The 23,803-nt window shown below is 47.6% G+C and overlaps 1 pseudogene; it reads left to right on the top strand.

The window, feature by feature from the left end:
- The first annotated feature begins 14,286 nt into the window (after positions 1–14,286).
- LOC116866787 lies at positions 14,287–23,320 on the top strand (annotated as a pseudogene).
- The last annotated feature ends 483 nt before the right edge of the window (positions 23,321–23,803 follow it).

The raw sequence follows: 23,803 nt of genomic DNA, 5'->3' as shown, positions 1-23,803 counted from the left end.
AGCTCATTTTTTTTTTTTTAAGATTTATTTAATTTGACACAGAGATCACAAACAGGCAGAGCAGCAGGCAGAGAGAGAGGAGGAAGCAGGCTCCCCACTGAGCAGAAAGCCCAATGCAGGGCTTGATCCCAGGACCCCAGTATCATGACCTGAGCTGAAGGCACAGGCTTAACCCACTGAATGACCCAGGTGCCCCGGCTAGCTCTATTTTTAAGTTCTTGAAGAAACTTAATAACATTTGACAGAGTGGCTATACAAGCTTGCATTCCCACCCACCAGCAGTCTAAGAGTGTTACCCTCTCACCACATCCTCACCAACATTTGTTGTTTCCTGCCTTGATAATTTTAGCCATGCCAACTGTTGTAAAGTGGTATCTCATTGTGGTTTTGATTTGTATTTCCCTGATGGCTATGGATGTGGAGCACGTTTTCGTGTGTCTGTTGGTGTCTTCTGTGTCCTTTGGTAGAAAGATGTGTTCATGTTTTCACCTATGTCTTAAGCTAGGATAGGGGTAGTCCCAGGAGCATGGAAGGCATGATGCTTAAGTATGGAGACCTTAAGAGACATATGAAGTGAGGGCTAAAGTTAAGGAGAGTATCAGTCTCAGGCTTTGTGTTCAATATGGTATGAAAGTATAAATAGGCAGGGATTGGTTCAAGATGTCATTCAGATTTCTCTTGCTCTAAATCCTTTCTGGAGTTCCAAAAGGCATGATTTCTGACTTTGTTGTGGGATGAGCCCTCTGCTTTGCTTAGGTATCCCCATTCCCTGGGGATTTGGAGCCAGGCCTCTGGGCATGGTCCTTTAAAAAACCAACCTACAGTTAGGATTGGGGCCTAGGATCATGGCAGGTTCAATCTGCCAGCTGTGTGGCAAGACTCCCAGAGGGCTAAGTTGAGGGCATGGGTCGGGGTGAGTATCAGGCCCCAGGTTTGTGTCTAGTGGGCCACTAATGTGGGGGTGGCCTCAGATAGGCATACAGATTTCTCCTGCTCTGAATCATTTCCAGAGTTCCAAACACTCTGGTTTCCTTCTGGGGGGAGGCAGAGTCCTCTGGAATGGCTTGGATGTCCCCAGTCCCTGGGGCTGTGGTGCCAGGCCTCTGGGAAAGACCCCCCCCGAACCCTGAGCCCAACCTAAGGTTAGGGGTGGGGTCAGGTTTAGGGTCCGGATTTAGGGTCATGGGTTAGGGTCAGGGGTTAGGGTTAGGGTTCAGGGGTTTGCTAGGGTTAATTTATTTGCCTTTAATACAAGATATACATGCTTAAATAACATTTTCTTAGAGTATTTTACAGTAAGTAAAGTTTAACATACAACACAAATAGTTACAGAGAAGAACCAAATTTTCCAAAGCAACACTGAAGGCAATATTTCTTAATATTTATGTTTTATGGTCAAATAAATAAAAATTGAATTTCTCTGTGACTCTTCTCCCAGATGAATTCACTGGCCCTGTCTTTCTGGTCTTGGCTAAAAGCATCTTCTCAGTGGGCTTCCTTAATGGGCCTCTCTGAATACAATGGCTCTCTTAGCCCTTACCCTGCATTCCTTCCAATCATTAATCTATTGATTATATCCCCAGCTCTTTGCAAGCTTCCAGGTGGAACTAGAGCTATATACATTTGCACTAAGTAGATATTCCATAAATATTCAACAAGTATGGCTTTCTTTTTAATAAAAAAAATCCATGCTTTATCAATGAATTTTTTTTACCATATCAGAATATATTTGGAGAAAGCTATTGCTCCATGAGTATACATCTGTCGAGGCTGTGACTTTATATGTCCTGTGTCATGCTTCCCTGAGCTAGCCAGAGTGCTCATGACACAGGTATGAATCTCAGTTTTAAGCTTAGGAGTAAGTTCTATGAAAACACTTGGAGGGGACGTTGGGGTATTGCTCTGCTGGATACCACTGTGTCATGTGGGGCCAGATGTGACGTGAGCACCCCCTCTTTCCCTAGCTTTTTCCATCATCTTCTACCATCTGTCAACATGTGTGTTTCCCATCAGCCATATCTTTGTTGACAAACTGTGAGATGACCTATGGCTTGGGACTCCATTGATATCACAGAGTCTCATTATAACTAGTGTCAGAGGTTTCTGTGGCACTGACAGGACCTTGGTTCCCAGAATATGCCCCATGAAGAGTCCCATGAGAGTCTGGGAGTCCAGGAAAGGTCAATAGGTGATTGTGGCTCTAGCTAAAGCCACTCTGGGGGATCATGCTGGAGGCCACCTCCCATCTCAGTCTGGCTCTTTTGCTGATTTCCAATACAATCTAGGAGAGTCACTTCATCAGAGCTTGAGGCTCATCATTTCTAAAATGAGGAAATGTTTTTAGATTAATTGATTCATGCAAGATAATGAAATGAACTCCTAGGAAGTTGTGGGCAGTCTCCAAGATGGATTCTACCTCAGGAGTTCTGACTCCCATCCTTCCCACTCCAATTGAGTTCTCCCATTAGACACAGTGGCTGTTCCATGGAAATTCCCCAGGGCAACACTGGACTAGCAAGTGTGTTCAGGGTGTGCCCCCAGGCCATCTGATGTGGCTGTCCTGCCTTACTTGCACAAAATAGCAGTGCCTGATTCAGGCCTTCACAGCAACAGCTGAGCCGGCTTGGTGAGGACCTTGCCCAGGACACTAGCCCCATGACACTGTGAGGGCCTTGGAGTCTACAGTTAAGTCATGCAATGCAACAAGTGATTCTACATCAGGGTAGATGATGAGAGGTATAGTTTCACAGCAAACATGACAAAAGACATTTAAATGAGAGAATAGTAAGCAGTTAAACATAATCTATCTTATGACAGTGATGGGAAAAGTGAACAATGGGGTCAGAAAGGGGGAATGGGAGTTCCAAGAAGCAGGCTGGAGTCCTCAGGGGGGAGGGGGTGTTTCGTGAAGGAAGGGAACAGGAGACTTGTCACGGGTTGTAACAGTGCAGCATCAGGCTGTGTGCTCTGCCTAACCCACGACCCCCCAGGGGCACTGGAGACATTCTAGCTCCAGAGGATCTACGGACTGCAAGTTGGCCTGAATAGAGCTTCCATGGTATGCCTTCCTTTTTCCTGGGTGTGCCTCTTTTTCTGCTTCTGGAGGCTGTTGACTCTCCTTTTGTTTTCCTCTGAGCTGCACTATTTTATGTAGATTCAGTGCTGTTAGATGACACAAATTCTTCCTGAAAAGAAGTGGAATAGTAGTCATCCTTCTTTCCTAAGTAGACCTGAGTAGATTCAACAGTAGTAGCCTTTTCCTAGGCCCCTGGGCTTCATCTGCTTGCCAACACAAAGATTTTTGAAAACATCTACTATTCTTAACAGGTTGAAAGAATTAGTTTTGTTTTTTAAAAATTCAACAAAGTCACACTTTTTATAGCATGATCTGTAAACATTGAATGAATAATGCTTGACAGGATGAAGGAGGAATTGGCTTTGCAGTGCGATTTGGGGCAATGCTTACTCACTGTTGTCCCCATGTGATCACTCTCCAGATAGCACGTGGATGTGTTCCAATTTACCAGACTGGAGGAAGAGTAAGACAGAAGAAGGTTGGTCCCTGAATTCCTTAGCTCCTAAAAACTATCCTCTAATTTATGAGAAAAATTCTAAATCGAGTATATCTTAACTAGATACTAGGGTTTGGGCCAGGGTCAAGTTGCATACATTAACTATGGACAGGTTTTTTTGTGTGTCAATCTTACCTGCCTAAAGTGTTTTTAAAACATAAATTGGGAGAGGATATAGTTACTAAAGCACTGAGCACATTACCTGCACCAGGGAAATAGGTAACTAACATAATTATTGTTTCATCTTAGCTGAGGGCCAGGAGTTGGTCCTACAGGTACTTGGCAGGTAGCATCTGTGGCCAGCTGGCCATCTCCCCCTGACACCCACACCCAGCTCAGCACATCCTCTGCTCTGCTCAAGGGCAACAAACAGACAGACCAGATGCAGGTGGGACTCCCTCCTGTCAGGCTTGGCTTGCTTCCGACAGATAGAGAAGTGGGCCAGCTCACATGCACATGACGTGTTCCTTATAGTTCTTTGCTATTACCCTCCCCTTTCTGTCACCCGGGTCCTGAAACTTTAGCTCCTGTGAGAACTTGGGTTTGCAGATTTCTGTGGACATTTTATAGTGTAGATATGTGTTGCCTTTGTTCCATGTCCTTGGGTCAGATATGAAGGCAGGTAAGTCATCATACTCTGAAAGCAACAAAAAGAAATATCAAGTGTGCTCTGCCTCCCAGCACCTCAGGTTTGAAAGCCATGGCCAACGACTTACTTAATGTTCTACACAATGAGCTTCAGGGATTCATGGATGCATGTGACATGAAATTATACTGAAAGAAATCTCATTACCAAACTTTTGCTTTGCAGAAGACAGTTTAGGGACACCGCTCCTTGCCTACCCTGTCATTTCTGGTCTGGCCAATGCCCAGTCACATTGACACTTGTAGCCCAAGTGTCAAGGGCACAACTGTGACATCCTCCTGGAGCATTCCCGGTTTCCCTGTCCCCTGGTCTGGCCAACCCTGCACACACCCAGTCCTCCCGAGCATCCCTTAGAGTGACACAGCTGTGATCACCCTCCTGGAGCATTCCTGGTCCCCTTACCTGTAGGTCTGGTCAACCCTGCACACCCCCAGTCCTCCTGAGTATCCTCTTTCATGACACTTGTTACACAAGGCTGTCATTTGTTGTCTCCTGGTCTGTCCTTTCTCCTTGGAGTAGATCTCTCTCACAGATGCCAGGCTAGATGACAGGAAGATGAATGGTTTCAGGATCTTTTGTCCTGGAACAGCAGGCATCCTCCAAAACCCTGATGGGCATGGGGAGTCTCTGTCCCTCTGTGTGCCCCCAGCCTCAGTGAAACCTAGTGTCCAAGACAAGGGACTTGGGGGTCCTCCCAGATGAAGTTTGTTCTATGAAGGTGACTTCCTTCCAAGATCATTATGGAACCACATTGCATGGCTGTTCCTGTGGGACAGAATGCACGCTACTGTATTGTATTCTTCTTGCACACTGTGGCTAACAAAGAGGAAACGCGCGCTCACACTCATAAGTTCACACTTACACCTTCATTTCTGAGCATCAGTACCATGAAAAGGACAATGAATTCCCATTGGGCTGCAGACATGTAGATGTGCCATTCAAGGTGTAGAGGAGGATGGAGATGGCGTTGTGGTTAAAAGGATGGATGTCCTTGCCTCTGAAGAAATTAAATTTGACCCAGAAGCACTAATGTTCTACTCAAAGAAGGGACATGATCCTAGGATCTATGAGACTAGGGATCAGCACAGACTTTTCTGGAAAGTCTTCTGTAAAGATTTTCTGTGAGATGTTACAGTCCATGTGATATCTCTGACAATGACTCCACTCTTGCACTGTGGCTTGATAACAGCCACAGACTGTCCCTAACTAATATTCCAGCCACACTAGGTTGAGAGAATATGGGGGGAGGTCCTATTTGGCCCATGGGTGGTAGTTTCCCACACCCCAGATCAGCAACATGATAGATGGTGGGGGAGAGGGTTCTTCTTTTCCAGTGGCAGACTGGGAAGACACTAGGATCTATCCTCCCTGACCCTGGGCCCTCCACTTGAAATGAAAAAAAAAAAAAAAAAAAAAAAAAAAGATGATAGATTGGCCAACAATTAAGACCTCAGGAAATCCCCGCCCCCATTTCTCTGTAGGCCTTGAGCTTCCCACAACATGTTTGTCTGTGGTTGAATTCCATGTAGGTGTTGTTTGGCTGTGTAAGTCCCCATTTCCTGGCGGGTATATCTTGCAGGTATATACCACACAGATGGTCATCTTGTCCAGGCAAAGACAATGAGCACATTTAGGGTTCTCCTGAGTTAGCGGAGGATCTAGCATGTGTGGGCTTCAGGTCGAGTCTGATTCAGCTCTCAGCAATGTGGTAGAGCACCTGGCTTCCTGGGCCATCTGTGACACCGGCATGAGCCTGGCCTAGGCCACTTCCATAGTCATGATGGGAAAACCCCTGGCCCGGGTGTCCACCCCATGCTTGGCTCTGCAGGCTCAGACCCAAGGTTCCTCCCACCTCCTTGGCTGGGACCAGGTCACATGCCTATGGATGAGCCAATCCCTGGAGCCAGGTTGTGGAGCCGTGGAACTTGGCACAGGTTGTTAGGATCTCTGTTGTAATGATTTTTCTAATGGCTGTGGTGGGAAGATCTTCTGGGATGCATCTGGTAATAAAACAAATATTAATTTCTGATAGTAAATGGGTCCAAGGTGCTGGCTGAGCACCTAGTATCTCAGTTCCAGCACATTGGTACTACTCTACAGAGATAATGTCTGAGAATGAGCAGGGGGGATGGAAACTGGTCTGGAGTGTACAAGGGAAGGGTGTGTGTGTGTGAGTGTGTGTGTGTGTGTGTGTGTGTGTGTAGAGGGTTGGGGATAATAGCTCTGGCCAAGCTGTATCTCCAACTTATCTAGGCTCAAGAAGGTGCGGGGAATCCATGGTGTTACACCATCCATCATTTTGTAGATGGAAAATGTGCCCTTCTCATGGAGCAAGGCAAGACTTGTTCCAAGTATTCTCTAGTTGGTATGGAAGTCGGGGAGAGCAGCACCCTCCATCTGCTAGGATATGCGTGAGAGGCTGAGTGCTCTCAAGAAGATGTCTAGCTTTTGCAGGGCTTACTGTGAGCCTATACACAGGACTCATGAGGACAGTTCACGGTTTTGTTCTGAGGATGGAGTATTGGAAGAATGTGGTGCCCCATGTAATCCCAGGAAGGGGGCAGACCTGGAGTCCACTGTAGAGTTACTTCGTGGGAGTGGTGGTGATTTGCAGCATCTGCTTCATGAGAAGTTTGTCCTTTATTGAGTTCTGGGTATGGTTTCTGTGACTTTGTCCTAATGTATGTGATTTCCAAGGAGTGGGATTTTTTTGGCTTCACTGTAAGAATTGGTCCACTGGGAGTGGGCAAGTCCTGCTCTCATGGGGAGAAGTGTGTCTCTAGTGGTTGGAGTGTGTATTACATGCCTAGAGGTCAATGGTGAGGTGGTTACAGTGGTTGGCGGCCTATTGTTATTGATGATTTTTATGGATTTTATGATTTTAAATTTATGAATTTTATGATTTTATGATTTTATGAATTCTATAAGATGAGATGTTAGATCTTATGGTTAGAGAACCTTATTAAGTGTCCATCAAGGGTGCTTTTTCTGAGTTTCATATTCTATATCTTTTTATTGCTTCTAATAGCCCTCCTTCTAGTTGGTATTCCAATGAGCAGTGCATTACAACATTGCCTGCATTTTACCCATGTGTTGATGAGGATTTGAGAAAGGAAAATTTTGTCAGTGCTTCCACAAATTGTACACTGGAAAAGCCAAATAATAAAATTTTGTTTTAACACAACATAGGGAGTATCCTGCTGTGATTCTTAGTTTAAAGCAGGGGAGGGGGCCCTATTTCAGTATGGTAACAAGTACCATAGACCTTCCTAGGGAACATTATCAGATTCTATTGGAAACTGGTCTTTATTATTGTGGAAGAATCAGGAGTTGACCAATTATTTATCACCTGTTTCATTTTCCATGAACAGTTCCACAATATTTGGATTCTCTTCCATTGCATAATCATCCCAACTTTACCAGCAGCTTGCCCTTTTCTGCCAAGGGTATGTTTGAGCCAAGACAAAGTGAATTTGGGTGACTGGGATCCCTGGGATCAGAATGGTATCAGTAGGGTGTTACTGAGATCTTAAATTCTAAACCAGCTCCTGATACCCAGATGAAATGTGTTTCAGATTTAGAAAGTTCAGATAGAAATTTTGTGTCCAGGATGACAACTGAAGAAAATGTGTCATTCCCTAACCTAACCTTAACCCCTAACTTAAACACTGAAACCTAACCTGACCTTAAACACCAAACTGAAACCCTGAATCCCAAACTTGAAATTGAACCAAAAGCCTAGAGTCTGAACCTGAGCCCTGAACCACCACCCCAAACCCTAAACCAGAACTCTGAGCCATGAGCCCTGAACCCAAATCCCAACATGAACCCAAACCCCAAATTTGACCTTGAACTTTAATCCAGAAGCCCTGAGTCTTAAACCCTAAATCATAAACCCAAAGGCCTAGACTCTAACTGTTCCCTTGCCCCTCACTCTAAATCCTCACCCTGACCCTAACCCTAACGCCTGATCCAGAACTCTGACTAAAACCTGAACCTGAACCCATTTTCAAACCCTTCACCACACTTTGTTTATACATTCACCACTGATGGATATTTGCAGTTTCTACCTTTTGATTCTTGTGAACACTGTTTGAGTTGGGGGCTAGGGTTAGGGTCTTGGATTGGGGTTAGGGCCAGGCTTGAGAGCAAGTTGAGGTCAGAGTGTGGGTCTGCATCAGGGCCAGAGTCATGTTCAGTGCCACCGTTTGTGTCAGGGGCTGTTGTCATTCCATATTGTTTCCAATTCATTGTTCCTTAGCTATTTTCAGAGAAGTTGGGGGATATTGGGCTCCATGCAGCTTGAATTTCCAGAATGAAATCGCTTCAGCTAAACCCCAGGAGGAAGCAGGTGCTTTCACTGAAGAGTAAGCTCCCCTAGTCCTACACTGCCTCCACTGCCTGCAGAGGGAAAAGGACCCCAGCTCTTGCCCTGAGCCTAGCCTGCACAGCCACAGCTGGGACAGGACCCTGGTCTCCTCAGGACCCACTGTGGAGACTTCTGGAGGATGTGGGGCCGCTCCCATGCTGACAGGACAAGCTGGGGAGGATGTGGGTCCACATCCACACTGACAGGACCCACTGTGGAGGACATGGGGCCATGTCCACAATGATAGCAGTCTAGCCCCCTAGGACCAGCCGCTGGAGGAGAAGGTGAAGAGAAGCCACCTGAGTGGGCACTGGTGAGGAGGTGTGCTGTCTCAGGACCCCACGGAGGAAGGGCAGGCTGTGTGGACACTGGGGCTTCCATGGTTTTGTGTGAGGTGTTGTGGCCTCCTGTAGTGCTGTGCGCATGGCTGTGGGGTCTCCCCTTTCTGGGCTCAGATGCACACCCCGGGTCCTGTGTCCTTGTTTTTGCACACACAGATTTGGTTCCTGGGGTTCCTCAGAGAGTCTGCAGTCAGGAAGCAGCCACCTGGCTGGGTGCTCGTGCTCCCTCCCCTCAGCTCTGCAGGATCCTTCAATGTCCACACCCGCTTCAGGGTTGGTCTGGAATCTGAAAGTTTGGGAACAACAGCACGGACTCTGTAGATGGCTTTGGGGAGAGTAGGTATTTTCCCAGTGTTGGTTCTTCCCTGAGGACAGAGTGTCTTCCCATCTCCATGTGTCTCCCTCCCTGTGTGTCATTAGTGTCTCATGGCTGTCAGAGGACAGGTCTGTCACCGCCTTGGTTCAGGGGACTCCTAGGTATCTTGTTCTTTTGGATGCAGTAGTCAATGAGACTGTTCTCTATAGTTTCTTTCTGATGGTTTCTTCGGAGCACGTAGAAATGCAAATTGATTTGTGTATATTGATTTTGTTTCTTGCAAGTTTCTTGAATTTATTAGTTCTGTTTGCGTTAAACTCAAATGGCCAGTTATTTGACCCATAAAATGGGTTTATTTGGGAAGAGCAGAGAATGGCAATCTGGGATGAGCAAGCTACGGGCACATCACAGGCAAGTGCAAGAAACAAAGGAGAGGAACATCATTTCACGGAGAAGGAGGAAACAGTTGGGACGGTTGCTTGGAAGGACGTCCACTTGAGAAAGGCAGGAGTTTGGGGTGATGGAGGATTCTCACCAGCCGAGCTGTGGGGATGGTGGATTTCCTGTAGGAGATGAACCCTCCAGCTTCCCCTGTGGGGCCTGGAATGGATGAGTCTCCCCTGTGGGTGATTGTAATGTGGGGTCTGTAATGGGCACTGAGCACCAGGTGCCCCCTTCCAACCTCCCCTTCTGGAGTCCCCAGTCCACTTTACTGAGGCTTCCTTCATGCCTTTTCACGGTTCTAACCAGGTTGTGGTGGAGCATTGTGGAGAATTGGAATTCCGAATCCCACTGCTTCTACCTCATCCAAGACATGGGAGTGCCCAATTTAATCCTCCCACAAGTCTCTTGCTAACATGTGGCCTTCTCCAAGGGTGAGTGGCCTCTCCATGGTGGGCAAACTGGATTTGGGGGGGCTTGGCTGATGTCCTCTCTACTTCTGTGACATGGTGCTAATGTGGATGTTTGGAAGAGTCATTTACTCTGCAGTGATTTCAAATCTGTAGTAACTTGTCACAGCAGCACAAATACGATTTATCTCCACACTCAGACTCCCCAGCTGTTGTTTCTTTACCATGTTCGCCATTTCACATGGGCTACTTTAATGCATTTCACCTCAAACAGGGACATTGCCATGGAACTACCACGTAACCCCAAGTGAGGAAATCATGATGGTTCCCACGTTTGAACCCAGACCACAGGCCCACTTCAGCTGTCACCACCTGCCTGATGGTCTAAAATGTCTTCGCCATTCGAATCCAGTTTTCTTATTCTCTAACTTTTCCCAGGACTTTCCCTTATTTGGGTAACCTTGATGGACTTAAGGAGCACAGACGGCTCCAGTCTGAGTGGTATTTCTATATGGCTTGGGTCACTAGGGCTGTTTTCAGTGTCCATCCCTGTTGTGACATGCCTCAGTCCTTCATTTACTTTTTCACAGTAACTAAACATAAGAACCCTGACGCCTTAAAACATTTCAGGTACGTAATTCTCTGGCCTTAACTGAGTTCTCATAGTTGTCCATCATTCTCCAAAATTTTCTCATTCTCCCCAAGGGAGCCTGTATGCATAAAACACCAACTCCCCATTGTCCTTTCCCCTCAGACCCCTGCAGCCACATCCAGCTTTGTGTCCCAGACACCTCATCTAAGTGGAATCATACAGTATCCGTCCTTCCATGACTGGCTGATTTCACTCAGTGTAATGACTTCCAGGTTGTAGCCTGTGTCAGAACTCCCTTCGTTTTTAAGTCTGAATCATGCTCCATGGTGTATCAACCACATTTTGTTTATCCATTCATCTGTCAGTGGACACTTGGGTGGCTTCCACCTTTTGGCTGTTGTGAGAAATGCTGCTCTGAATATGGGTACTTCTACTTTCAGTTTTGGGGGGCATATAGGCTGCAGTGGAATTCTGTGTTTAATGTTTTAAGGAACAACAATACTTTCCCCCCACAAATGAGTCATTTTACTTCACTCCTTCATGGGGCAGAACAAAATAGCCATTTATGGATCTACCTCATTTTGTTTATCCTTTTCCCCATGGATGGACATTTGCATAGTTTCTGGGTTTTGCCTATTGTGAACACTGCCACTATGAACATTCCTGTACATTTTTGTTTGTTTGTTTGTTTGTTTGTTTGAAACAGTGTTTTCAATTTGGGGGGTATATATATCTCGGAGTACAGTTGTTGAACCCTATGGTAATTCTGCTTTGATCTATTTGAGTAAATGCCAAATCATTTTATATGTAGACTGCACCATTTTTCACAAGTGAGGTTTAAGGGTTTCAGTTTCTCAACATCCTTTTGTTATTTTTAGTTTTCTTGATCATAATGATTCTACTTGTGTAAAAGGATATCTAACTGATTTAAATCTTCATTTCCATAAAGACTAATGATGTTTAACATCTATTCACGTGCTATTCACCATTTGTATAATTTCTCTGGAGAAGGGTCTATCCAAGTCCTTCGTCCATTTTAAAAATGAGGTTGTCTTTTTGTTGAGTTGTAAAGGCTTTTTACATATTCTTGGCAACAGATTCTTATTAGATAAATAATGTACAAATATTTCCTTCCATTCTGGGGGCTGTCTTTTCACTTTCTGGATAGTATCTTCTGATGTACAAATATTTTTAATTTTTTTTATGTTTCTTTTTTTTTTTTAAAGATTTTATTTATTTATTTGACAGACAGAAATCACAAGTAGGCAGAGAGGCAGACAGAGAGAGCAGTGGTGAAGCAGGCTCCCTGCTGAACAGAGAGCCCGATGCGGGGCTCGATCCCAGGACCCTGAGATCATGACCTGAGCCGAAGGCAGAGGCTTAACCCACCGAGCCACCCAGGCGCCCCTTATGTTTCTTTTTTAAGAATGAGTGAGAGAGATTGTGCAAGTGGAGAGGGGCAAAGGGAGAAGAAAGAGAATCTTAAGCAAGCTCCCCAGGTATGAGGGTGTTATTTTATCTATTTTGAGGGTATTATTTTATTTATATATTATTTATTTATATATATATATTATTTATTTATGTATATATTTATATATATAAATAAAATAATACCCTCAAAAAATATATATATATATATAATAAATCTCTTTTGAGGGTATTATTTTATCTATTTTTTTCCTTTCTCTTCTTATACTTTGGTGTCATATCTAAAAGCGTTGCTAAATCCAAGGTTATGAAGATTTATCCACATTTGTTTCTTCTAGGGTTTATACTTTTACCTCTTACATTTAAGCCTTTAACTTATTTTGAGTTAATGTTTATATGTGGTGTGAGGTGAGGGCTAGTTCCATTCCTATGTACATGGATAGCTGATTATCTAGCACCCTTTGTTGGAAAGACCACTCTGTCTCCCCAGTGTAATGTTGTCCACCCTTGTCAAAATTCAGTGGACCATAGATGAAGGGGTTTATCTCTGGGCTCTTAGTTAAATCCCACTGATGCATACTTTTAAGTATGCATACTTTAAAAAAATTTTTATTTTATTTATTTAAAAATTTTTTGTAAGTTTAAATTCAATTAATTGACATATAGTGTATTACTTGTTTCAGAGTGTATGCATACCTTTATGACAGTATCACAATGTTTTATTTACTGTTGCTTTGTATTAAGATTTGAACTTTGGAAGTATGACCTTTCACCTTAGATTTTATTTTTCAAGATGGTTTTGGCTATCTTGTGGTCCCTTAAAATTCCATATGACTGTTACGATTAGCTTGTGCATTTCTTCCCAAAGGCCTTTGTGAAATTTCTTGGGAACACATTGAATTTCCACATTGCTTTGTGTACTGTTGACATCTTGTCAATAGTATGTCTTTTCATCACCATGCAGTGTCTTCAGATTTATTTAGGTTTCCCTTACTTTCTTTCGGCAGTGTTTTGTAATTTTTGGTGTACAAGATGTACACCTTGATTACATCTATTCCTAAGTATTTTGTCAATGTTGATGTTCCTTAAAATGGAATTGTTTTCTTAAATTCCTTTTTGGATGATTCACTGCTAGTGTATACAAATAAGAGACATTTTTGTGTATTGATATTTTTGTAATTTTGCAGAATTAGGGAACTGGCTGTGATCATTTTTTTGTTGATTTGTTAGGAAGCTCTCTATATAAGACGATGCCATCCCTGGTCTCTGAATAGATCTAGTTCTACGGTTTCCTTTCACATGTGGATTCCTTATTTCTTGCCTTTGTTCTGGGTAGAACTTTCAGTACAATACTGAGCAAGGAGTGAAAGCCAGCTTGATGGACTTGTTTGTAATTTCAGAGTAGAGGTGTCAGTCCTCAAAACTGAGTATGATGTTTGATTAGGGTTAGGGTGGGTTTAGGGGTAGGGCTTAGGGTTAGGGTCTCCCTGTCCTCTGCTGTACAGAGCCCATTCTTCTCTGGTAACCAGCAGAGTGATCTTTTCAGAACATAACTTTTGAGCCTCTCTGTGATGCGCTCCCCAGATGCCTGTCCTCCCCAGCCTTTCCTCTCCCACCATATCCCTCCCATACCCGTGGGCCTCCCAGGCGTGTGGTCGTCCCACATGTGCCTTGGGCCTGACTCCAGGCCTTTACATTCCCTCTACCCTCTGCCAGGCCTTTACATTCCCTCTCCCCCTGCTTCATGTCTGGCTTATTCCCCTGCTGGCTGGACCTGGATTTGCCCCCAAGGTGACCTGACTTGTATCTGCCGGTTGTGTGTGGCCTTGTCCCCTTTTTAAATATAGTGCCACTTTCCCTGTGTGAGTGATTTGCTAAGCTGCCAGGTATGGGGCAAGCACAGGGAAGTAGCCTTAGTGCCTGTGTGAAAAAAATCAGTCTCAGGGTGCCTGGGTGGCTCAGTCATTAAGCATCTGCCTTCAGCTCAGGTCGTGATCCCAGGGTCCTGGGATCAAACATCACATATTGGGCTCCCTGCTCAGCGGGGAACATCTTCTCCCTCTCCCACTCCCCCTGCTTGTGTTCCCTCTCTTGTTGTCTCTCTCTCTGTCAAATAAATAAATAAAACCTTAAAAAATTAGACTCAGAGGGGCTCCCCAACCTTGCTGACAATGGGGGAGCTGCCGTCCCCACAGGTAGTCCCCTCAGAGAGACAAGCCTTCCACCTTCTTGGAGCCCAGGAGATGTAGACCTGGACCTGAAAGCTTCCACTCTTGGATTCACATGGCTGGGCCCTAAGCAAGCCCCCTCTTCTTCCAGCGGTCGTCTTTCCCCTTCCCTGTCCACAGGTTGGACCTGATTCCTGATCTGGGGGAGTTTGAGGGTGACTGTTCCTAGGAATAGCAGTGGTTGACTGATGGACCTTATCAGCAAGAGGCCCAGTAGCCTTCAAGGGAGGACCCTATGGGGGTGGAGACAGCTTTGTGGGGGCCAGCGATAGCTCACTCAAAGCAAAGTGGGGCAGGAGGCCAGCCCTGCTGATTCTAGCCAGCCTGTAGGCCATAGAAAGGAGGGCTGTGCTCAAAGGTGCTCCTCTCCTGGCAGATGGGGAGAGAACCTGCAGGGGGTCGGCCAGCGCAGGGTACCTGTGGGGTTTGCCTGGGAGTTTGGCACAGGGGGAGTGTTCCTGGCTCCAACATGCTAACCGTGGGGTTGGTTTCTCACCTCTGAAGCCTCAGGCTCCCCTTTGTATGATGGGGTGCTGATGGCCCCCATCTCTGGGGGCAGAAAGTAGGGAGGCCCCACAAGCAGACTTTCTCAGGACAGGCTGGGAGAATGGCTGTTGCTTAAAGCACCCCAGGGCCTGTACCCTAAAAGAAGGTGCAGATGTCCATGGCCCCCAGCTCTTGGGTCTTTTTTTTTTTTTTTTTAAGATTTTATTTATTTATTTGAGAGAGAGAGCATGAGCGAGGAGAAGGTCAGAGAGAGAAGCAGACTCCCCGTGGAGCTGGGAGCCCGATGCGGGACTCGATCCCGTGACTCCAGGATCATGACCTGAGCCGAAGGCAGTCGTCCAACCAACTGAGCCACCCAGGCGTCCCGAGCTCTTTGGTCTTGCCACCAGCCTCTGACAGTCACCCTCCTCCCACCTTGTCCCTTGTCCCTATACATAGGTGGTCTTCCTGGAGCTGTTTCTGCAGAGGGCAGAGAAGATTATCATGGTGGGACACAAGGTCACCTACTAGGCCGTCACTGACCAGCGGGCTCCCAGGCCCATGTGCCCCCCGGGAAGGCTGGAGGGTGGTGGTCCTTGATGTCCCCGGCATCCTGCACTGGCAGGATGTATCCATGCAGCACATGGCGATGGTTAGCTTCTTCTGTGAGCAGCTCTTCCTTTGTGAGGTGGACGACCTGGTGTGTGCAGATGTGGACATGAAATTCTGCGACCATGTGGGCATGGAGATCCTGTCCCCCCATTTAGCACCCTGCACCCCAGTTTCTACTGGGTGTCCTGTGAAGACTTCAGCTACTAGTGCAGGCCACAGTCCCAGGCCCACATCCCCAGGGACCAGGGTGATGTTTACTACATGGGGGCCTTTTTTGGGGGGTTGGTTGTGGAGGCTCACTGACTGACATTGGCCTGTCACCAGGTGATGGAGATCGACCTGGCTAATGGGATTGAGGTTGTGTGGCATGACAAGAGCCACTTGAACAGGTACCTGCTGGACCACAAGCTCACCAAAGTGCTATCGCTGGAGTACCTGTGGGACACATGGCTGCTGGGCTGTCCCCTGGGGGACCTGTGGGACCCATGGTGGCTGGGCTGCCCTCCCCACCTCTTCGTGAAGAAGTTGAGATTCAGGCCATGGCCAAGAATCACCAGGACATCTGGGACTCATGAGGGGCTGTCTCCATCTCCATCAGGGGGTATTGTCCTAAACAGAGCTGTCAGAGCAGGCTCCTATTTCTGTCCCCTCGAGAGAGACCATGGAGCCCAGCCCTGCCCACACATGCATGTCCAGGGCTCCCAGCTACACCCGCATAAGGGAAGCCTGCCTGGAGACACAAGGTCCTTTCTTTGTGGTCACTACATTTTGATCACTTCTGGGTATTTGCAGCTGTGAACGGCTCCAGTTTTATGTCAGATGTTTTCCTGTGTCAATGCTGAGCAACCATCTTTAAAAAGAACAATCAAGGGAAAAGGTTTTCTTCCTGGTTCTAGACAGACACCACCTGGTGGGGCTGGGAGTGGTCCTGCAGTGGCCATGGAGCCAGGATGGCCTCTGGTCGGGTCTTCTCTCCCAGTCCCTGAACCCTGCCATGACCATGGAGCTTCAGGGGCAGGGGTGCACCGAGCCACCTCCCCTGACTGTCAGAGCCTTTGCTGTGGCTGCTAGCTCAGCCTCCGGGAGCATGGAGCCCTCTAAGTTATGTACAGTTTCTGCTTTAGTTTTAATTTTTATTTTTAAATTTAATTTTTAATTTAAATTCATTAGCTAACATATAGTATATCAGTAGATTTTAATGTAGTGTTCAGTGATTCATTATTTGCCTGTAACACCCAGTGCTCATCACAACATGTGCCCCCCTTAATACCTGTTACCCAACTACCCTCCCCCCTTCTGTAACCCTCAGTTTGGTTCCTGGAGTCCAGAGTCTCTCATGGTTTGTCTCCCTCCCTAATTTCTTCCCATTCAGTTTTCCCTCCCTTCCCCTGTGGTCCTCCACTCTATTCCTTATGTTCCACGTAAGAGTGAAATCATATGACTATTGTCTTTCTCTGCTTGACTTATTTCACTCAACATAATCCCCTCCAGTTCCATCCATGTCGATGCACATGGTGGGTATTCATCCTTTCTGATGGCTCAGGAATATTCCCTTGTATATATGGACCACATCTTCTTTATCCATTCATCTGTTGAAGGACATCTAGGCTCTTTTCACAATTTGGCTATTATGGACATTGCTGCTATGAATATTTGGGTACAGGTGGCCCTTTTTTTCCTATATCTGTATCATCGGGGTAAATACTTGGGAGTTCAATTGCAGGATCATAGGGTAACTCTATTTTCAACTTCTTCAGGAACCTCCATACTGTTTTCCAGAGTGGTTGCACCAGCTTTCATTCCCACCAACAGTGTAAAAAAGTTCCCTTTTCTCCACAACCTCGTCAACACTTGTTTCCTGTCTTGTTAATTGTAGCCATTCTAACTGGTGTGGTGTAAGGTGGTATCTCATTATAGTTTTGATTTGTATTTTCCTCATGTCGAGGGATGTTGAACAATTTTTTTTATGTGTCTGTTATGAGCCTCCTCCGTCTCCTCTGCTCCCCTCATTTTCCTCCTCAGCCTAAAGATGATCCCAACCAATCTGCATCTTTGAAGACCAGTTCAGTCCAGATGCCAGGAACATACTCCGGGGGTCTTGGCCTCACCTGCTCATCTGTCTTGTCCATGTCAGGTACATGTACCCCCCACCCCCACCACCAGCTGGCCACTGCTCCTCTCACAGATGTCCCCATCTCAGGAGCGGGAAACCCCAAGTCCAGACCCTTGGATTCCTCTGTGACTTGTCGCTTTCCACCAACTCTCCTAGTAGTGAGGTGGCTACTGGAGGACACTCGATGTCCAAACCATTTAAAGGCATATGTGAGTCTCTTCTGCCTAGGGCAATGGATAAGAGTTGGGGCAAACTGAAACCAAGCAGAATCACTGGAAGAAAGGTTGAGTGATGAGTTGCTTTATGGAAGAAGGGCCTGGAAGCTCTGGCCTATTCCTGAGCCCCTGGGACACCACATGAATGGGCTGGGTGCCTGTTCAGGGCCGACCTGAGAAGGCCCCAGGATCTGCCCTCTGGTGATTGTCAGACTTGGCAAGTAGGAAGTGCTTGCCAAGGCAGAGTGCTAAGGCAGAGTGCTAAGAGGTCTGGCTGGTGCTGAAGGTGTATCCCGACATCCACACACCCAGAGCCCTCCTCCCCATCTGCAAGGACTGGGTGGTTTTTTTGTTTTTGTTTTTGTTTTTATTCAGAAGGAGGGCAGTTTCCAGATGTTTAAGGAAATCTCACTGAGTCAACAGTTGACCGCTACATTCACAGACCAGACACTTCTGTGGCCACACACAACAAGAGATACAAATTTGACAAAATCAGTTCAGAAATGTCACTAAGCCAAGAGCAGAACGGCAGTGAGAGGAGCAGCAGCAGAGAACCCTGGGGGGGCGGGGGAGGACTGGTATTTGACTTGCTACATTACACTATTCACAGGGTCCCAGATCCAAATGCAGAGAGACAAGTGGTAGTGACACAGGAAAGGAATGTATCTCAGTGTAGCCGACATGGGAAGGCCGAGGACTGGCATGGTCTTAAGGTGTTGAAAACACTCCTGGGCTTTTATATAAGGAAAATCTAGAACAAAGGTCAGTGGTCAATTGCAGGAGGTCAGTAAAGTTCCAGGCAATCATTGTCTTGCGGTCCATCATATGGTGTCTTGCTGGTGACCTCAGGCAGTGGTTATTGCTTGAGGGGTCGTTTTGGTGCCCATTGGGTCTTTGACTTGAGTTAACAGATGAGCCAGAAGGAGGGACATCATCAGTTAGGAAGTACAAGCAAAGGTCAGAGTGGAGGTGGGTAAAGGCCTCTTTCACTCCAAGATGGGGGGAACTCCAAGCCTTTGCTACACCTTGCCCTGCTCATTGCTTCCAACTGATTGGTCCTGAGTCCTTTTAATTAACTGGTCATCTAGGAAGTAACATGTTTCTCTGAGTTCCATGAGCCACTGGAGCAGACTATTTGAACCTGAGGAGGAGGTTGTGGGGCCCTCTGATCTGTAGCCATAGCTCAGAAACATGGGTGACCTCTCTGCCCAGCCACTGGCTGACCACTAAGTTAACAGCACAGGAATTCAGTGACCACACACAGCAAAGAACATAGACTTGACAAAGTTAGTTCAGAAAAGTCACTAAGCCAACAGTAGCAACCACAATGAGTAGCAATAATGAAGCCTGGGGTGGGGAAGGTCTGATATTCAGGATGCTTCCATTATAATATTCATCATCACACCCTGGACTTGTCAGTGGGGCCAAGTCTTCCAGCTGAGGGTCAGGTAGCTTCCTACATGTTCCACCTGCCTCCCCCTGACTCCCCCAGCCATGCACAGCCCTGTGCTGCTTCCCAGCAGAGGGTGGTTTTAACCAAGTTCAGGAAGATGGGATGGATTTTCCTGACTCCACCTGCCACCACCCCCGACCCAGGGCTGCAAGAGAGGTAAGTTTTCTTCAACTCCTCTTAAGGTCCCTGGCTGGGTCTGGAAATTGACCAAGACAGATGAACAGGAGAAAAGCTGGCAAAGTGTACTGACTTTTTTGCTGGGAGTCTCACAAGAACATGGAGACCAACAGAGGCAATTGGAGTAGACAGTTCTTCTACATTTTAGGCAAAGAAGCAATAAATGTGTGAAGAACTGAGAGACTCAGGGGTTTGAGCTAGGACTGGTAAACAGTAAAAAGGTAACTAGGAAGATAAAGGTTAGTTTAAACAGGTTTGTTTCTATAGCCTTTGTGGCCCTAAATTCCTTGACTCTGGTGATAAGCATGTCCTCCCTGTGGTCTGGGGAGAAAAAATGGCACATGGGAGTATTCTGACCTGCTTCAGGGAAGAAGGGGTTAATGGCTGGGGATCAGAGGGAACTTCCTGCTTCTGCTCTATGGAAAATTCTTTCAGTTTCTATATTTAATTTACCAAGGTGCCATATTTGGGGCAGTGTGTCCTGACCCTCACTGACCTGATGCTGTACTCCATCTCCTCCTAGTATCCAGGACATTGAATGTGCTGCTGTGGAGACCGCCCACCCCTGGGGAAGCCCCTTGTCCAGGGAGGCACCTGCCTCCAGGAGAGGGTTGCCTACGACTTCCCACATAGGTGCCCTGTTCCTAAGGGTGGCCGCCCATCCTCGGGGAGATTGGGTGAGAGTGTGCAGCTCTTACTTCGAGAAACTGACTTCATTTCCTGCAAATGTCTACCCAGTAGTGAGATCATACAGGAGTTCCATTTAGAGCATTTGGGGGAAACTCCATACTTTTCCCAGCATGGCTGTGCCAACCAAAGTTAATTCTGGATTCTTTTACCCATAAACCAGAGATTTTTCAAGAACCTCTCCAGCAGAGAACAGGAAGAGAACATATTCAAGGCCTTGCAAAGTTTACTAACCATAGGAAAAACAAACTCAGAAACTATTGAAATGAAGAACTGGTTCTCCTTCCATTTCTGGCTAGTGTGCTGGTCTGTGGCTCCATCCCACCTCAGGCTGCTGGAAGGTAGACCTCCCAGGTTGGCTGTCACTGAGATGGCTACTGTTTCCAGAAATTCTTTGGGGTGTGGCCAGGTTTCCCCACCTGTGCACAGATCAAGTTGCGACCTCTGACAGTGGAGCCACAGGTCCTCCAGGCATGGTCCGTCCCCCATCCCCAGTGGAGCCATCACACTGAGGGTTTAGGGGGACTAGAGCTGCCCCTAGGCGAAACCACCTGAGATTCCCACTGTCCCTACCTGACCTTCACATGCTCCTCAGTTACTCCTGTGCCTCTGGTGTCTTCCTGGAACCCTGGCCTGGCTGTTTTTAGACAGCTTGTCCAGCAGTAACCTCATTTCTGGGAGGGGGGTTTACTGGAATCCGCAGTGTGTCCTGCTGCCCCACCTGGATCACTTTTTGAAGTCACATCGTCTGGGCCATCTAAGGACCCAAGACCATTGGCCTGTGGCCTGGAGGTGTTCTGAGTAGAGCTGGTGGGATGGGAGGGCTGCAAGGCACAGAGGCAGCTTTCCAGACAACTGTCTGGGGTCCCTGGCATTCTACCATTTTTTAATCCAAGACCTGAGATCTTTAAAATGCCAGCAATGTTACAGTGTGGGCCAGAAAATCACATGTCTCTGTGCACCCAACACCACCTAAACTATTGGCCATTCCTTGTACTTGAGCTGAGTACAAAGGATTGGGAATAGGAGCTTGAGGGGAGGTCCTGGGCCAGACTTTGTGTTTGGGGACATAGGCCATCCAGACAAGCTTGTGCTGAGCCTCAGGAAGGGGCCTGCGTGGAGACCCCAGCTGCTGTCTGCTGATGTCCCCTCAGTTCGCCCCCGTGCACCTGCTGCTGGGGAGCGCCTGCCCCCTCCTCTCTTCCTGAGGGCTCTCTCCTGCACCAGCCGCACCCCTCCCCTGCCAGGCACTGCCAGCCTACAGCCTGGGAGGGTGGACAGATCCAGTGTGGGTGGGACATGGTGTCCCAGCAGGCCTGAGCACCATGGTGCTCACTATCCTCCTGGGGGCTCACTGTGCCACATCCTCCCTCAGGCTCCCTGGACCTGACTCCTCCTCTGCTGAGGCACCACTCTAGGCCCAGGCTCCACATGCTGGAACTGGGAGCAGGTCATCTGGACCTCCTGGACTCGTGCTTCCATGCTCATGACACGGGCACAGGCTGGCCTCACAGTCTTGTCAGAGGAGACCCAGCGCAGGAAGATGCAGGCCGCTTCAAGGGAGCACACAGGCCTTGCACAAAACATAGGGCTTATGGAGCCCAGTGTGGGATGTGGGCACCCAGCCAAGGGGCGTGGGGAATCCTGGTGAGGGTGGCCCTGATTGGGGCAGGGGAGACCACAGAAGGGTCGCAGAAAAGGCAGGAGACAAGGAAGATGACAATACAGAGCTCCCCAAGGAGGTCAATGGAAGAGTCAGAGGATCACAGAGACCTTTGGGAAAACACAGAGGCTCTGGGGATGTTGGCTGAAATGCTGTCATTTGGTCAGAAAATTTGTGTCACAAGCCCCGAGTTGACACTGGATGATTTACTCTTTGTTGCTTCTAGGAATCAGGGCCTATGGGCCATTAGCACTTAAACTGAATGAAGTCTAGGATATATTTACTTTTCAGGACTAGATTTTTCTAGAGGAAGTGCTAAGCATGGGTGTCTCCATTCTTTTCTTTGTGCAACCGGCCTGTTTTCAGGAGTAGATTCCTGGTGCTCATCACCACTGCTAGCCCTGAGGACTGCTCCCTGTCATCTTCCACAGTGGACAAGACCACGTGGGTTTGGGGTTTGCTCACTGATGAAGCCGCAGAGCTCAGTACAGAGCAGGGACCCCAGATCTTCTGCTGAATGAAGGAAGGCATGAGGGAGTGGGGGGAGGGAAAAGAGGGGGAAAAGGAAAGGAGGAATGGAGGGGAAGAAAGGAGGGAGAATGGGGGAGGCAGGGAGGGAGTGAGGGAGAAAGGGAAGGGGAGGAGGAGGATGGTAGGGTTGGAGTGAGGGAGGATGAGAGTGAGGGAGGGGGATGGGAGGGAAGGCAGGAGGATGGGAGGGAAGGAAACAGGAGAGAGAGGGAGGAAGGATGAAAGGGAGGGAGTGAGAGCAAGGAGGGAGGAGCGATGGGAGGGAGACAGGGAGGGTGATAGAGCGGGCCAGGGAAGGGAGGGGTGGAGGGGAAGGAGAGAGAGGGTCATGAATGAGACAGTGAATAAATGAGGTAGGGAAGGAGGGAGTGAAAGAGCAGGAGTCCGGTCCATACATCAGGAGCCATTATTTGGGGTGAGGTCCAAGGGCATCACAACCTGGGCCCTGGATGGTGGCTCAGGGCACATCCATCTGTCCTCCCAGTGCTGACCTTCCTTCTCCTTGGCCCTCCTGTCACCCTGGATCCTCTCCACCTCCTCAAACAATTCTGAAATTTCCCAGGAGCAGGGTGGCAGGAGGGGTTCTCAGGAGGGGCTTCCCAGATCCTGTGCCCAGACGACCCTGGGGCAGTAGCTACAGGACATTCTATCATGAGGACTGGGACTGTGGATCTCATCCATCTCCTTGAGCATTAGCATCATTCCACTCCCTGCTCCCTCCACCATTACTGTGCTGAACACTCTTGACAATCCATCTGTGAAAAATCGTGCCAGAGTTTCTGGGCCTGAGTCTGAGGCTGAGCACTGCTAGGTGATGGGTGCACCTGCAGGCTGGGATGGGTGCTGCTCACTGTTCTCCCAGACAGGGGTGCCATTCACCCTTCTCTCCAGGGGACCTGCACTGGACTTCTGGTTCCTCACATTCTCCCCAGGGCTGCCGGCCCCCGGACCAGACACCTGCTACTCTGAGGGTGACCAGCGCTGCTTTCAAAGGGGTTTCCTTTGCCAGAGTCCTTCCCTGGGAGCTCCTGCATCTCTAAAACATACTCTCCACATGCCTATCCTCCCCCCTGGACTTGCATGCATTTGGTCTTTGTCCCTGTGGAACCCCATGACTTGGAGCCTGATTTGGAGCAGAGTCAGTGAAACTTTTCTCTGGCTCTGGGTTGTGAGCGATGTGTTTGCCCTTTGTGGTGTGTCTTCCAGCTTTCTGCATTTCCCTGGTTTCTGTGTGGGCCACAGGAGGAACCAACCATGTCCTGTCTGGGGTCAGGCTGTGGTGTCCCAGCAGGAACAGGTGTCTTGACCCTGAGATTGTACTCATAATTCCTAAAGGGACCTCTATGATTACATCTTATCTGTAATCCATTGGGGGTTTCAATATCAAAAAGGGTAATTCTGTCACATAAACACAGAAAAAAAAAGAGTCCCCTTTAAAAATAGGTGGACAGACACAAAGACATATATTGTGTGATTCCACATACAGAAACATCCAGGACAGGTAAAGGAACAGAGAGAGAAAG

This window comes from Lontra canadensis, unplaced genomic scaffold, assembly GCF_010015895.1.
Source record: "Lontra canadensis isolate GAN:19392208 unplaced genomic scaffold, GSC_riverotter_1.0 scaffold11, whole genome shotgun sequence".
NCBI classification, from domain to species: Eukaryota; Metazoa; Chordata; class Mammalia; order Carnivora; family Mustelidae; genus Lontra; species Lontra canadensis.
Note: the sequence above shows the minus strand (reverse complement) of the source record. Positions and strands in the feature narration are given on the sequence as shown.